A 16,360-nucleotide genomic window follows, 5' to 3' on the forward strand; every position below is an offset into this window, starting at 1 on the left:
AAAAGTACGTTGCATGTCTATTTGTAATCCAAGGTTCAAGGCTGATCAATTTAGACATACAAGACAATCTCTTTAGCCTTGGTCATATAATGGGAGTTAATGATTCTCTACACAACCATTTATTTTCAGTGAGGATGTTCAATATTCGTATAACTTGCCTTTAATAAAAGCATACTTATAATTCAGCAGTTCTTTTTTTATGTATATTTAACAATATCATAAGCAAGTCTATGAGTTTTTTCTTGCTCATTACTGCTTAATGACTGTGCTACTCGACCAATTTAATATTTGCAGAGTATCTTAATAATTAAACAGCAACTCCTTTTTACATTTAAAATGCCTAATAACAAATAGCTACATTCATGAACCATAATTGACTTACTGTCCTTAAGGTTGAGTACACTAGCTGCAATGTGTTTACAAATATGTTATATAGTTCCAGTCAAGGACTTAAATATATTAAATGTTCATAAAATTAAGTTAAATTACAGTAATTTACTTGGGTGATGTTATCAGAAATGATTGTAGTAAAGTCTGTATGTGTTAACTATTCATACAGTTTCTTCCAAATGATGTACTTCTTTTTAAGCCTTGTGTGCTGTTTATGTGTACAATTCAAAATGAATAACAAATGTTATAATATAATAAAACATCATGCATGTGTTGATACCTTCTAAATTTGTTAGGTACTTCAGTGCACTTTTAATATTTGTTAAACTGTAAGAGCACTTTGCCATCTCATAAATAGTGTGCTTGTTACTTTAAGTAGCTTAAGAGCTTAAACCACACCCATACTGCCTTGTTTCAGTGCTGACATCACTCAGACTGTTTACTTTCGTTTTGTGCCATTCGTACATTTGTAGAAGATTTAACACACACTAATGGATTCTAACTGAAGAACCTCCACTCCAGGGATGGTAAAATAAAAGTTCCCAGCTCGTGACCATGGCAGGAAGCCAAAAACAAAGTAAGTGAAGCTTTTAGAGCTTTTTAAACTGACCACAAGCTCATTAAACTGCTATTAGTTTTCTTAACATTATGGGCAGATATACAAGCCAAACAGTTGTTTGTTAGTCAAAAAGGCACTTTTAACATCAGAGAATACATAACTACTTTTCAAGGCACTTTTTGACAGTTATTACTATCAGCTTTTATACATTATTATGTGAATTAAATGCAAAAGTTTAGATATTTCATGCAGCTTAGTGTAAATAATATAAAAAGAATCATGTTCATTTAAGCATACCACATTAATATGTCAGTGTAAATGCATCATATTCTATACCAGCAGTAAAAGGCAGGTAATTTATAAATGAATTATCTAAATATCATTTAGAGTTAGAGAAATCATGACCGTAAGTATTTACACTGTAATAAAGAAAGATATGTTACCTTGCTTTCTTTAGGTTTGTTTCCTTTAGTTATAAAATGTCCTGTTTATCCTGTATTTATATTGCTTCAAAGATTGACACCTATGTAAAGCATGAATGCTTTTAAAGAAGAACATTTTTACCTTACAGAGCAAATAGAAAACAATAATGTTTGTGCTTTTCATGTGTCTCTTAGTTTCTTCTTCTTCTTGTCAGCAGTGCTCCATTCATTTTTTTCTGCATGTCTCTTTACCCCAAAGGAGCTCCAATCCATTTCTTCCACTTTATCCAAGATTTTATTAGCTGAAAGATAAGAGACTGTTGCTTGTAGAGTGTCAAAAGTTTTAGGACCTTCAGTAAAAAATAGTTTTATTCTTGCAGGGAACAGCAGGTGCACTTTTTTTTTAAAACAAGTTTATTGTTTTTAACATACAAAATAAATATCATAACAATTTTATACAAGCAATTAAAATAGAAATAGTTATAACATTCAATAAAATAACCAAAGTATTTACAAAGACATCCACTACAAATCAAATCAATTAATTAAACTATAATGTCATGCTATTGAAACTAAGATTTTTTTAACAGGTTTTGTAAAGTATCCCATATAATATAATAAGATGTTTTTCTAGTAGTTCTTGATTTTATTGTCATCAATTCCATATGACACACTTCAGTCATAACATTTTTAAATTCATTAAATGAAGGAGGGGTATCTGAAATCCAATTTCTGGTTATTATTTTTCTAGCCACTGCTAGAATAGACCATAATAAGGGAAGTTTAACTTTTTTAAACACTTTTAGGAACATGTATGTTAAATAATATAAGTGATTTAGAAACAATGAAATTATCTGTGAAAAGGGCCTGCAAAAAATCATTGATTAACTTCCAATATTCCTTCAATTTTATACAGTCATAAAACATATGTGCCCAATCAGCATTTATTTCTACATTACATCTTTTACATAGGTTGTCTTTATTATTTATTTTATGCATCATTAAGGGTGTATAGAAGGATCTATGTAAACATTTCCAAGTAAAAAGTCTCCAATTAATGGAAGAAGTAGTTTTATAAGCAGATTCCAATATATATTGTTTATCTTGTTGTTTTGGTGATTCACCTTTAATGGAAATGAAATAATTCCATTAGGTATCTGAACTGTAATGAGTATCTTCTCTGATAATTTTATGTATGTATGAGAGCTTACCTTTATCAGAAACTCTATGTTGTAAATTTAATATCAAGTAATCAATCAGTATTGGAACAGATTCTTTAACTGTTAAAGACATTAAATCAATTTTATTAATAAGATGTTGTCTAAAAGTCTGAATTTCTAACCAACATGTTTCTCTCAAATCAAATTCTTGCTTTAAGAAGTCTAAATTTTTTACTTTATTATCAGACAGCAACTGATACCAATACTTTAGATCATTCTCTGTGACTAAAAGAGTTCTTTCAGAGGTGGTTGACAAAAGCATACCTTGTGTATACATTATAGGGAATAGAATACAATTCCATTCCTTATACTTAGGATGCATGAATATAAAATTACGATAACTGATAATAATGTTTAATGGGTAACTAACTATATATTTTGGTGTAATGGATGAAGTGCAAAATTCTTTTAGTAACCATAACATGGTGTTATTTACAATAATAGTTTTATGTATTAAAGAGATTTTCATGAAGTGAATGCTAATTAGTTCCCAGTAATCTTTCCATCTTGCAAAATATGACTGATCTATTAACAAAGTAATAACTTTTATAATAGAAGAGATAGTATATAAAAGTCTGGAAATGAAATGCCCCCTTGAGACCAGCTATTAGTATGTTTCTTTAATGCAATCCTAGGTCTATTAGGTGCCCATAAGAAATTTAACATTAGTGAATTCAATTTCTTAATAATAATTTTTGTAGGTGGGAGTATTATTGATTGTATTAAGTATAATATCTTAGGGAATGCTATCATTTTAATAATTGTGAGTCTCTCTTCCATGGTAAAAAACATATTGTTCCAGCTATTGAAAATATTTTGTATATTAAGAACACAGGTACTATAATTATTATGTATAATAGATTTGATATCTTTAGTTAATATTATACCTAAGTAAGTTATCTGACCTGAGTTGGGTATATATTTGTTAAAATCATTAATGAGGACATTTTTTCGTGTGTATATTGGTAATATTTTAGTTTTTTCTTCATTGAATATTAAACCAGAGATATTTTAAAAATCCATCATTTTATCAAATAAGGACTGCATAGAAGAGTTAGATCCTGCTGATGTAATTAGAACATCATCTGCAAAAAGTTGAATTTTAGATATTGTATTTTCATCTATATCAAATCCTTCTATATCAGTACTATTTCTGATCAAATTAGCCCAAGGCTCCATTATTAAAGTAAATAATAGTGGAGAGAGTGGACACTCTTGTTTTGTACCTTTTAAAATGGGTATTTTTTGTGAGACATATGTTCCTATCGTAATATAAGCCAATGCTCCTTTATCTATATGTTCAATTAGATTTACAAATGCATCTGAGAAGTTTCTGCACTTCAGTAAGATAAACAAGTAGTCCCAACTTACTGAATCAAATGCCGAACTTATATCGAGACTAATAAGTGTTAAATCTTTCTTTTTCCTATTTGCAAAATCAATTAACGTTAAAGTTCTCCTTATATTATCAAAAGTATTTCTATTTACAATAAAGCCTGTCTGGTCTTTATCTATAATGCCTGGGATGATTGTCTTTAATCTATCAGCAAAAATACTCATAAACATTTTATAGTCAACATTAAGTAATGAAATAGGTCTATATGAAGTGCATCTGGTTGGGTCTTTATTGGGTTTTAAAATTGGTGAAATAAATGTGTATTGCCAAGATGAGGGAGTTGTTAACTCATTTTGGGACAAAATAAAAACCTTATGTATTAATGAGTAAGTATTTTTGGGAAGAATTTTATAGATCTCTGGTATAATACCATCATTACCTGGTACTTTGTTTGATTTAAGCTTGTTTATTTGTGTAATAACCTCTGTATATGAAATATTTTTATCCATTAGTTTAGTCTGTTGTTTATTAAGTTTTTGTTCATGTTTGTAGTTATAAATTTCTTTATTTTATCTTTAGGCTCCATGTTAATGTTATTATGATTAATTTTGTGAAAGTGATTTCTAAATTCATCTAATATTTCTGGTAAACTATAAACATTCTTCTTTTTCCTTGGAGAGAAAATTTCTTTGATATGATTTTGTTTATTCAACCTTTTTGTTTTATTTTTAAGTCTATGTAAGTATTTGGGACTTATTGAGTATGACAAAAACTTATATTTCTCTAATGTTATTTTAACTTTATGAGTTAAAATTTCTTTGTATTTTTCATTTAATTTATTTATTTCTTCAATGACTTTTTTGTCCATAATATTTTCTTTATTATTATGTTTGTATGAGTCTAATTTGCTTTGAATATCTAGTAATTCCTTGTCCCAAGATTTCCTTTTATTATTATACCATCTGATACTTTGTCCATATAAATATGATTTTAAAGCGTCCCAAACATAAACAATGGAGACTTCAGGTGTATTGTTTAAGTCTAAAAAATATTGCACTTCTGAAAGTATATAATGTTTATAGTCTTTTAGTTGAGTTAAGTATGCTGGTATCCTTTTGATCTGAACATTGTAAGTACTTTTTATCATAAACTCAAAGACAATTGAATTATGATCTGATATAGGACACAAAATGATTTTAGAATTAATTAAGTCTGTTACCATCTGGTTAGAAATAAAGACTCTATCTATTTTTGAATAAGTTTTATATCTGTTAGAAAAAAAGTGTATGGTAATGATTTTGAATCTATCTGATTATTAATATCATTCAAATGATATAAATTAACAAAATCCTTTAAATGTTTTGCATTAGATGTAATTTTCCTTTTTCCTATAGTAGCAGTATCTTTTTCGTGTAGGATACAATTAAAGTCACCTGCTAAAATAATATCTCCTATAGAAAATGATATGATCTTATTGAGATGGTGTTTCACTGTATTAATGCCAATTCCTGGTATCCAATATACATTGATTAATGTATATGTCTTTCCATTAATCTGTATTGTAACCATACAAAACATTCCTTTATCATCTTTATAAGACTTAATAGTTTTAGGTATGGGCATACTTTTATTCCATAAAATAGCCACTCCTCTTTTTTTCTGAGTGTGTTCTGAACTAACCAAGACTGTATATTTATTAGTGGCTAATTTATCCTTTTTCAGAAGATGTGTTTCTTGAAGGAATAATAAGTTGGCCCTATGCAAATTAATGTATCTCATTAAACTTGCCCTTTTACATGGGTTATTCAGTCCATTAATGTTTAAAGAAATTCCTTTTAGAGAATTCATTTAGCTTTTATAAACATATAAGACATATAATCAGAATAACAATTAACGAAATAAATGATATTATACCTCCTCCATTAGGTGTACCATTAATTATAGCTGTATTTATTGAAAATCTTATGGGATTTTGTATAAGCTTCACTTTTATTTGTAGTGACAATGAGTTTATAAAATGTGTTGTGGATGTCAGAACTATATACAAACAACAATAAACAGGTGAAAATAATATTAGGATTAAACATTGCACCCAGCCTGGAGTTAAGAACTCCAACTTTGAGTAGCACATACCACTCAGGTTATCCCCCTATCCTAAGCAGCAGTACCTCAGCTTCCACCATATCAATTCAATACTAACTATTATTAACTAAAGTTAACCTCATTTAATTAGATTATCTAGTAAGACAAAGCTAAACAATTTATAAATCAGCTTCATATAAACAAATAAGAACATTTAGAAACAGCTCATATTACTATGTACTTCTATTTTGTATAATACACTCATAATCAAAATAGAATTCTAATAAACTTGATAATGGGAACCGAGAAGAGAGAGAGAGAGAAAGGAAGAGAGTGAGAGAGAGAAAAAAAAAAAAAAAAAAGGGGGCATATCTATATATTAGTTTATTAAAAGTTTGTAAAAATAAGTTCTTATGTTCATTTGGATTCAATAACTTAGGCTATTATGGTTCAGACATTACATATATTAGGGTATTCCTACTTTCTGCCATAGAAATGCAGTTAACAGTTCTAAAAACTTTAAATTACTTGCACCAAAGCTTTCTTCTCATACTTATTATTGTCAGTAAATCAAATATTTATACTCATACATATGTTTACAAGTCATACTGCACAGCAATGTAAATTCCTAGTTATACATAAATCATTGTGAAGAAAGCCATCTGTATTTTATATATCTGAACTGCTGCTTTAAAATATGTCACATGACAGTTTCTTCTAAGATATAATCATAATGATACTTGTGCTTGTCAATTAGATAAGTCAAATGATTTATAACATTATATATGTTTAAATCTTAAGTATTTATATACAATAATATGTTGCAGTCATGTAAGCTTTCAAAAACATGTGTATATATGTTTTACCTTCTATGCCTTCTAAAATATCTCACTTGCTTACTATGGCATACTGAATCATTTAAAATCATTATAACTTTCATATTTTATAAATTACATCTTAAATAAGTAGGTTGTTATAAAGAATAACTCACATTTAGATGTCATAAAGTTCGTTTTTCATCACAAAGTCGCATTTACATCAGTTCTACTTCCTGGAACAGTGTTCTTCTTGAATCTGCGATGTGTCAGTGTGAAATCAGGGGTCAAAGTTCAAAATGACTGCATTCAGCTTCTCTGCGTGTATTCTGAGTGTTGAAGCTTTTAAAACAACTCGAGGACACTATTCACGAGGTAACCCACATCCCAAATTGTCTTCCTTAACATTCTGGCAGGAATTTTAGTAAATACAAGTGACTGACATTCATTTAGTAATACAAATGAAACTAAACAGTGCAAAACCTTCGCAAAGTATTTTACAAGTCATTACAGTCTCTATGACAGTGAAACCAAGCCTACAGTTATTTAACATATTATACAACTTATTTTTATATGCCCCATTTCATTTTCTCATACAAATCTTATTATATACATATATCAGTATTATCAGAAGCATATAACTGTACTTATAAGAGAGAAAGAGAGAGAGAGAAAAAAAAGAAAAGGAAGAGAGTAGAGAAAAAAAGAAAGAGAGAGAGAGAGAAGAAAGAAAAAAAGGAAGCTACAAAGAGTATCTACAAAGAAATATTACTTGCTGTTTGTATTAATAAAATTAAACATGAAACATATTACTTACAACTATTTTAGTTCTAATTATTTGCAATTATATCATGACATATTATTTATAATCATGTATAAGCAATAAAGTCATGGTATAATATTTAGCAACAGTGTTTAAACAGCATATATAGTTTTAAAGAACTAATAAGTTATTATTTCACTTTTTCCATATTTTTCATCATACTTCTCTCCTTGCCCTCCCCAACCCCTCACTAAATGCATAGTTTAAAAAGAATGCCATTATTTAAAACAAGAAGAGAAAGAAAATGTATCAAATTACTAACCTTAGGTCTCTTTATCACAAAGAGAAACAAGTTGATTGATAGCATGTTATTTGTTCCTCAGAGAGTTTGACTATTTATGAAACAAAAACAGTTCTTTGCACACAGAAAAATAACTTTGAATAAATCTTTAAAATATTTGTGGCTTTCTGAAGATGCAGTAACTGTATTTGAAGAGATTAAGAGAGAAGGAAAAAAATATATAGAACATGTCATTTGTTTTTTTAGTCTTTTTTGCTTCTCTGAAGTCTTCCAAGAAGTTCCTGTTGCCATCCTCTTTAACGAAGGGCTTGCCCATTCCATATCTTCTATTTTATCTAATATCTTATTTTTTTTAATATACAGCAAAGCAGAGTCCAAGTCTTCAAAAATTCTAGGGCCGTCAGGTAAAAAGATTTTTAGTTTGGCAGGAAATAAAAGGTAAGTTTTGAACTGTGCTTTCTTAAGCTCTCTTATTAATGGCAAAAAAACTTTTCTTTTAGTTATTACCAAGGAAGAATAGTCATTGTCAAAACGCACAGTTGCCTCATTAATTTTAATAGGTGCTTTAGCCCATGCAGATTTTAATACCATCTCCTTGTCATAAGATGATAAAAATCTTACTATAACTGATCTAGGATAGTTTTTGTTAGAGTTAAAATTAGATAAGGACCTATGGGCTCTTTCAATACCAAAAGAAAATGCTTCTGACAAGTCTAAAGTTTTGGGAAGCCAAGTATTTAAAAAGGAAGTAATGTTGTTACCTTCTATATTTTCTGGCAGTCCAAAAATCCTAATATTATCGTGTCTAGATCTGTTTTCCAGGTCATCAAGTTTGGATTGTAGGTGTGTGTTCTGCTTCAGCAAAAACTCAATGTTAATTTCTTCTTCCTGGATTCTGTTCTCCATATCATTAACAGTCTCTTCTATGCCTGTAATCTGAGCCTTCTGTTGTTGCAAGTCTTGATGTAACAAATCCATTTGTTTTGTAGTTTTTTCTATGAAGTTATCAATTTTAGTATCCAGTTTGTCCATTGTGGTTGTTAGTTGCTGAATAGTAGATATCAGAGACTGAAGCTCTTTCTTGATGCTGGAATCCTGACTGTTTGCCTTACTGGAACTCATTTTGAACAGAGGTGATGAAAGAGAAATTTACAAGATGATTTCTGACAGGAAAATTATTGAAATTTTCTTTCTTTTTTAGATATTATTCAAAAAACTGATATTCCAAACGTATTTAGAAAGAAAATTATTTCATTAGTTGATTTTTAAAGTAATTATTTCCTGTCAGTGCAGTTAAGTTGGTGGAGCTGAAGAAATCTGCCGCTATCCTGTGTTCATCCTTGGCCACGCCCCCTAGCAGGTGCACTTTAAGTTGCCTTTTTTTCAATTCCTTTATCAGAGGGAGACATTCTTTTCTTGCAGTTATAACTCCAGCAGAATAATCATTATCAAATCTGATTATGTTGTCTTTGTATTTAACTGGAGAAGTTGACCATGCTGTCTTTAAAATAAGTTCCTTGTCCTGTGATGTAAAACACTTTGCTATTATTGATCTCGGGTGATTTTTTGATTTGATGGTTGATGAAGCAGCTCTTAAGGATCTATGGGCTTTTTCAATTCCATAAGAAAGAGCTTCAGGCAATTTTAAAACTTCTGGTAACCAGGTAGTAAGGAAAGTCACCATGTTATCTCCCTCTGTTTTCTCTAGTAGCCCATAGATGCGAAGGTTATTTCTTCTGGACCTGTTCTATAGATCCTCTATTTTATTTTGTAATGAAGCATTTTGTTTTGATAAAAAATGTAGCTGAAGATCTTGTTCTGAGAGTCTGCCCTCAGTATCATTTAGGGATCTCTCAATGTCAGCTATTTGAGACTTCTGTTGCCTCATTATTTCTTGTAGTTGCTGTATTTGTTTGGTAGATCTCTCTTCAAAAGTGTCCAGTTTGGTATTCATTTTGTCAAATTTCACTGATAAGTCTTGTATAGCATTTAATAAAGACTGTATCTCCTTTCTCATCATCTGGTCCTGTGTGGTATTCTTAGAAAAGCTAATTTTCAGTAGATTCAGATACCTTCCTTCCTGTTTTTTGACAGGAAAAATAATGATTAAAGCCAAATGTTTTGCAATGTAGACTTCTAGTGATATTAGAAGTAATTCAGAAAAATAGGTTTGTCTACAATATCTAGTTTTTTTTAAATTTCCTGTCAGAAATATCTTTTGAGTGCATAGCTGAGAAAAGATGATGCCAACCTGTCTACATCCTAGCCATCTCCCCCCCCCTCATAAAACTTTGTTGTGCAATATGTACTTAATTAGGGCTGTTTTGAATGAAATCAATTATGACAACTGCTCTGAAATAAAAACACTAAAGAATGCCACTTCCTGCCTCAAGGTATAGCTAATAAAGAGTGTTGTACAATAAGTATTGATTCAGAGCTGTTTTACAAGAAATGCATTATGACACCTGTTCTGCAATAAAATCTGAAGCAATAGCATTAACACCCAAGTATATTCAGAATTGTCTTGTGTTAATCATTGCATTTTTGTTATATGCATTCATGCTGAGGTATGGTGCTGCAGGCAAGTATGACAGTGTAATAGCTGCAGACTGCAAATATACTATCTGCAACTGCATATGGGTGAGGTAGCCAACCCAATAATCTGATATGTTTTGTAGACTTTCAGATATTTCCACCCATTAACAGTATAATGTGTACACCTGCATTACATGTAGTAATGTATAGATTACCTAGTATCTCTGTCATGCATGAATCTCCTGCATGTGTGTTGAACTGTCACTGCAGTCTAGTATAAATAGTACTATTACCAGGTCATATTTTGTTTCTAGGTGAGCTCTAGGCAACTATCAGTTCATAGGTTCATAGGTAGGTACTAGGCTATCGGCCCAAGGGCCTAAGAAAGCCTAGCCAACAAGGTCCCCTGGCTTATGCCACCCAAGAAAGTTAATTTCCTGTGCCTCTGTCGAGCAGAGCCACAGAAGTGATCATTGGGGTGTATTTTCTATTTCCCATCCACTCATCAAGATTTTTCTTGAAGATTGTTAATGAGGAACTTTGCTTGACATAGATGGGTAGCTTTTTCCAGAGTATAGGAAGTCTCTGTGACAGGAATCTATCCCTCCAGCATATCCTGTTTATTTTGGTGACAAGGTTTAGGTTCCTAGAGCATGTAGCTCAGAGGGATTGGAATTTCTTTAGGTGTAGCATGTCCAACAGCTCTGGGTTTAACATAGCTTTATATGTTAGGAAGAGATCTCCTCGGAGTAGGTGATATACTACAGAGTAAAGCTGGAGTTTTTTGAGATGGTCACTGTAGGGCATCTGTTTGAGGCCAGTAATCCTCTTTATGAGGTACTTCTGTGGCCTTTCCAGCTGCTGCAGATGTCTTGTGAGGTGCATTCCAAAAGGGGAATTGCACTCTATAATGGGTCTAATGAGTGCTGAGTAGAGGGGAACAATGATCTCTTTTTTTCCTGGATGAGAACCCTTTTGTGATGAGGTGTGCCACATAGAAGGATTTTGTGACTACTGCAGTGAAGTGATTATCAAAGGAGAGACTACTGTTCACTTGGGTCCCAAGGTCTCTTATCACACATTTGGCATTAAGTAGACTACTGTTTATGTGGTAGTTCTTGGGCACAGAGTTTTTACCAAAAGGGATGACAATGCACTTTTTGGCATTGACCTTGAGGCCATTCATCTGACACCAGGCATCTGTCTCAGTGAGACCCTTCTGTAGGAAGTCCACATCATTTGGGGACTCGACTATGGCTCCTAGTTTGCAGTCATCTGTGAACTTCGTTAGCCAGAGGCCTTCTGTGTTAGCTTGTACTTCAGAGAAGTAGATACCAAACAGGAGAGGTACCAGGACTGAACCCTGTGATACTCCACTTATCACTGGTTTGAAGTCATATTTGGAGTCTGAAATTTTACAGTGTGGGTTCTGTTAGTGAGCCAGTTGGCAACCCATCTTGTGACATAGGGATTTATACCTAGTCTAGTGAGTTTAGCTGTAATTCCAGAATGGGGGATGGTGGCGAAAGCCTTGGCAAGGTCAAGATAGGCAGTGTGAACCTCCTTACCCTCATCTATGGATTTGGTGACTGCCTCAAAGAAGTTGATCAGGTTCAGAAGACATGATCTGCCTTTTACAAATCTAAACTGGGTGGAGTCCAGAGGTTGGAGGTTATCAATGTCTTTGTTTATGAGCTCCATGATGATATGTTTCATAGCCTTGCATACCTGGCTCATCAGGCTAATAGGGCGATAGTTCCCAGGATCAGAAGTGGCTCCCCCTTTGTGGAGTGGGATAACTGTGCACCATTCAGTGGGTACAAAGCCTGACCTGAGACTATGACTGAACATGGTGCTTAGGTGGGGAGCCAGTTCATTCTGAACTTCATGTAAAATGCAGCCTGGGATGTTGTCCAGTCCGATGGATGTTGTGTTTTTCATTTTAGAGAGTGCAGCTTTTATTTGCATAGATGTGACTATAGGGACTCTGCATTCTTCCTGTATAGATATGGGCCCTTTAGGGGGTGAAAGGGGGATAAAGTTAGCAATGAACCTATCTGCCAAGATGTTGGCAATATCAGTTGGTTCTGTAATTTTTGTGCTGTTGTGCTGTAACTCAGAGCAGATCTGGGTGTTGCCATTGAGATTCTTGACATAGCTATAGAATGCTTTGTAGTTGCCCATAGAATCAGTGGCAATATTGTTTTCATAGCTAGCTTTGAGGATTTTATAAGGGATCTCAGCTTCTTACTGAGGCTGACCAGGGAATGCCTCCACTCATGGGATTTTACTCTCTTTTGCAACAGTTTCTTCCTTCTGTTGTAGAGTTTGTTTATGGCAGGAGACCACCAGATTGGCTTCCTTTTTTGGAGGATAGTGTCTTGGTTCTGTTTGGGATAGCACTATCCATGCACTCGTGTAAGTGCTTATAGAGTGCATTTATGTAGGATTCAGCAGTCACTCGTATTATTAATAAAACAAAATGTGTAATCTTGGTATGGCTGTATGCCTGGAGTGTCTGTGAAAGTGTGCTGAAGTTCTATCCCCATGCCTGCCAAGAAAGGCATGCTAGTTGTTTTATTCTCTGTACTGTACACATACATTTCTCCCAAGTGTCATGCTTTCTCAGACTGTAATTGCTGTTACATAATCCATCTGTCACAGATGTATCATCGGCATGATTATGTCAGTAGCACAGTCAGACTACATCAGTCCACAGTACACCTTGGTAGTTATATAGTTCTACCTGATGTGTAAGTGTTCTCTGTAGTTGTTTACCTGCAGGTATTACTGCTTGGCCCATACTGTCCCATTTGGATAGCTTGAGAGGTATGTACATGCTAGAGCAACTATAGGACATTGTTATACATAAAGGAAGGACAGACCTGTAGAGTATATAGCAGTGCTGTTGTAAATTATATAGCCTATACTAGTATTAATGGACTGTATTTCTCTCTCTCTCCCCACCCCGTATCTTCATCTAGATTGATTGGTTATGGTTTACTATTAACATATGTTGTTATCTAAACTTTATTTTAGGGCATGTGTTTTATTATTGTTATGTATTACAGTGCTTGCATATTAACATAGCTTGTTGAATTACCTATGTTGGTGGCCTTATGCTATAACTGTTACTGGCATGCTGTTAATATACTGACTATTATATTATTTATTGTTGTTTTCCATATAATATGCATTTGTATGTTAATGGGTTATTTCCAATGTTTTGGAATGGTGTTATAACTAACAAAATGTTTTGTTCATAACTAACCTATACACATTGCTATACCTCTACCACCATAGCACAAGAGGGTAGGCCAGTTCTTGCTGATCTGCCTACCTTATCTCAGCTGGCCATGGCACTGGGTACCAGCTCGTCTGGGACCCAGGCTGGTGGTGCCCCTCTCTTGGCCTTGCACAACACTTGTGGGGAACCGCTTCAGGGGATGGGCCCATCACACCCTGGGAGCAGTGGTGGAAGGGCAGTAGTCATCCAAGATCAACTACTGGCCATAGTGTGCAGGATTGTGCATAGGAGCTGCAAACAAAGCTTGCACTGGATTGAGGGCAGACTTGACAATTTGGTGGGACCTGGTGGCCTTGGTTCCCAGCCTCCAGTGCAGCCATCTTCACGGCAGGGAAGGAGAAGTGTTGACTGCCCATGGGTGGTGAGATTAGTCATGATTCTGCTGTCTGGGTGCACATTTATCTCTGATTCCACAACACCCTCCCCATCTAAGGTGTTTACCCCTCTCATGTGTCACACACTGCCCCTGTATGCTCTCTTGTCTGTCTTGTCTGTCTGCAAATGCAACCTCTCCTATCCAACTTACCTCCCCATATGTACCTACATCCCTTCCCCAACATTCCATTCTCTCCTTAAAAAAAAAAAATGAGCACCTGTCCCACAAAAAAAAAATATTGCCACGATACATAACTCTTTATTTTGCACGTGTCCACTGGACCCAACTAAGTAGGTCCAATTGACTTGACAACACATTTATGTTATTCTCACCCCCTCCCTCTGGGGTTTGAGGGTCCAAATTCATATACAAAATATGTACAAATGGACAGCTGTTGCTGTAGAAGAAATGGAAAGCTATGGTCACCGGTCCTGCACATCCCTACCTGCCTTTCAGTATGTTTTTCCCCCTGCTTTCCCCCATTTCACCACTGTCCCATCACCCCCCTTTTTCTTTTCTTTTTAAGTTTTTAGCCCAGGTTTGCACAGAGCTAAGCAGTGCACTGCACAAACCTGCTTAAATGTGCCTTCATGATCTTATGTGTTTCTCATAATGTTAGGGACATCTGCAAAACAATCAGCACTGCTGAGTTATAAACCAGGGCCCCTGTCAACTACAGAATAGTGCATTAGCCCCCTAGGCCACTCAGCTCTTAATTAAAACAGATATTCCCAGCAAAATATGCTAACTGCCACTGACAGACTCCAAGTACATTTAATGGGAAAAATAGGAGCATCCCTAGGCCTATTATGCAAAAAGTACACCAGTACACAACCAAATAAATAATAATGGATGTATGAGAGGCCTGGGATAACAGGAAATGTACCCTTTTATCAGCAACATCTTTAACCACACCTGATAAGGCAGCAATGGCAAAGTACATGAGTACAACTGGGACCCTGCTGCAGAACAACTGCCTTTGACAGCCATGCACATAATGATAGATGCAGACAATGTGTGTCATAGACTGTATGCATGCATATATATCTTGCAAATACACCTGCTGCAGCACTGACTCAGTAGCTCAGTATTTCAAATTCCTTGCCTGCAGTACATTTTGCAGCCAGAGTCCTGGGTTTGAATGCAGTGTGTTGCACTACAATGACATTGTTGTGAACACAACAAGTAATGACTGAGTTATGCAATTTTAACCCACACAGGTTGCTGCTACTGAATTAACTGTTACCTATGTTTGCAAGTTAAAGGTCTGTAAGTAGGGACATACTGCACATATTCATATAGCCTAACTATATGTCGCCTACTACTCTGTGAATGGAACTGTTATATAACAGATGTACCCTAAGCACATGCCTCAACTGGATTGTAAAGGGTACTCTTACCCGGGCTGTGCTGTAATAACAGAGCTGACACTGCTGCCTCAGTTACATGTACAGCTTGCTGTCCTCCAAAGTGTCCACACTCCCCCCATGTGTTCCTAGGCTGCAGCAGCAGCAGCAGCTGCAGCCTAGCATATATGCAGCTGTATGTTAAGCTAACTGCTACAGACCTACCATACCTCACAATTCCCTAAAACAAGGAATCCAGACAAAACCATACATAAAGGGTGTGGGGGGGTCCAGTGATATGGACATGTTTCACAGTTTGGCCCTACAAAGATAGTGAGCTGATAGAATAGCAGCTACTGCAGCATCATGCATATTCTGATGGTTATGACATGTGACACTCACATCTCTCTCTCCTTACTGACCACATACCACAATGTTTACCACTGAACTGCCAGATAATCACAATATCATGTGACAATAGCCAAACATATCATGCAAAACTGTGGGCATACCTAATAAATCTCAGTAGTGGACAGTATGTGTACCTACCCTCTGTGATGCTGTAGTCTCTGAACCTCACTAATGTCCATCTCAAAGACTAAGAAAAGGGACAAGGCCTACATGAAGCCCTTAAATATCGCATTGGGGTGCTTTCTCATTGGCTAATGAAAGTGCAACCCAGCTGTTTTTGATGCAATTAGCAAGTCTGAGTCACAGATCCATGCACTGGCAGTCACCTGTTAATGAACATTACCTACAAAAGGCTATCAACTGCTTATGGGGAACAGGTCTGTATGTTGCTTTACTCAGACAGACAATGGTTTTGCAAGTTGTTTGCAGAGGTTCTAGTCAAAATAGGATTACTTCACTCTACCAGGTATGTACTACATTTCCCCATATAATGGGAT

This window comes from Protopterus annectens, chromosome 8.part0 (assembly GCF_019279795.1).
Source record: "Protopterus annectens isolate FY-2018-M chromosome 8.part0, PAN1.0, whole genome shotgun sequence".
Classification (NCBI taxonomy): Eukaryota; Metazoa; Chordata; order Ceratodontiformes; family Protopteridae; genus Protopterus; species Protopterus annectens.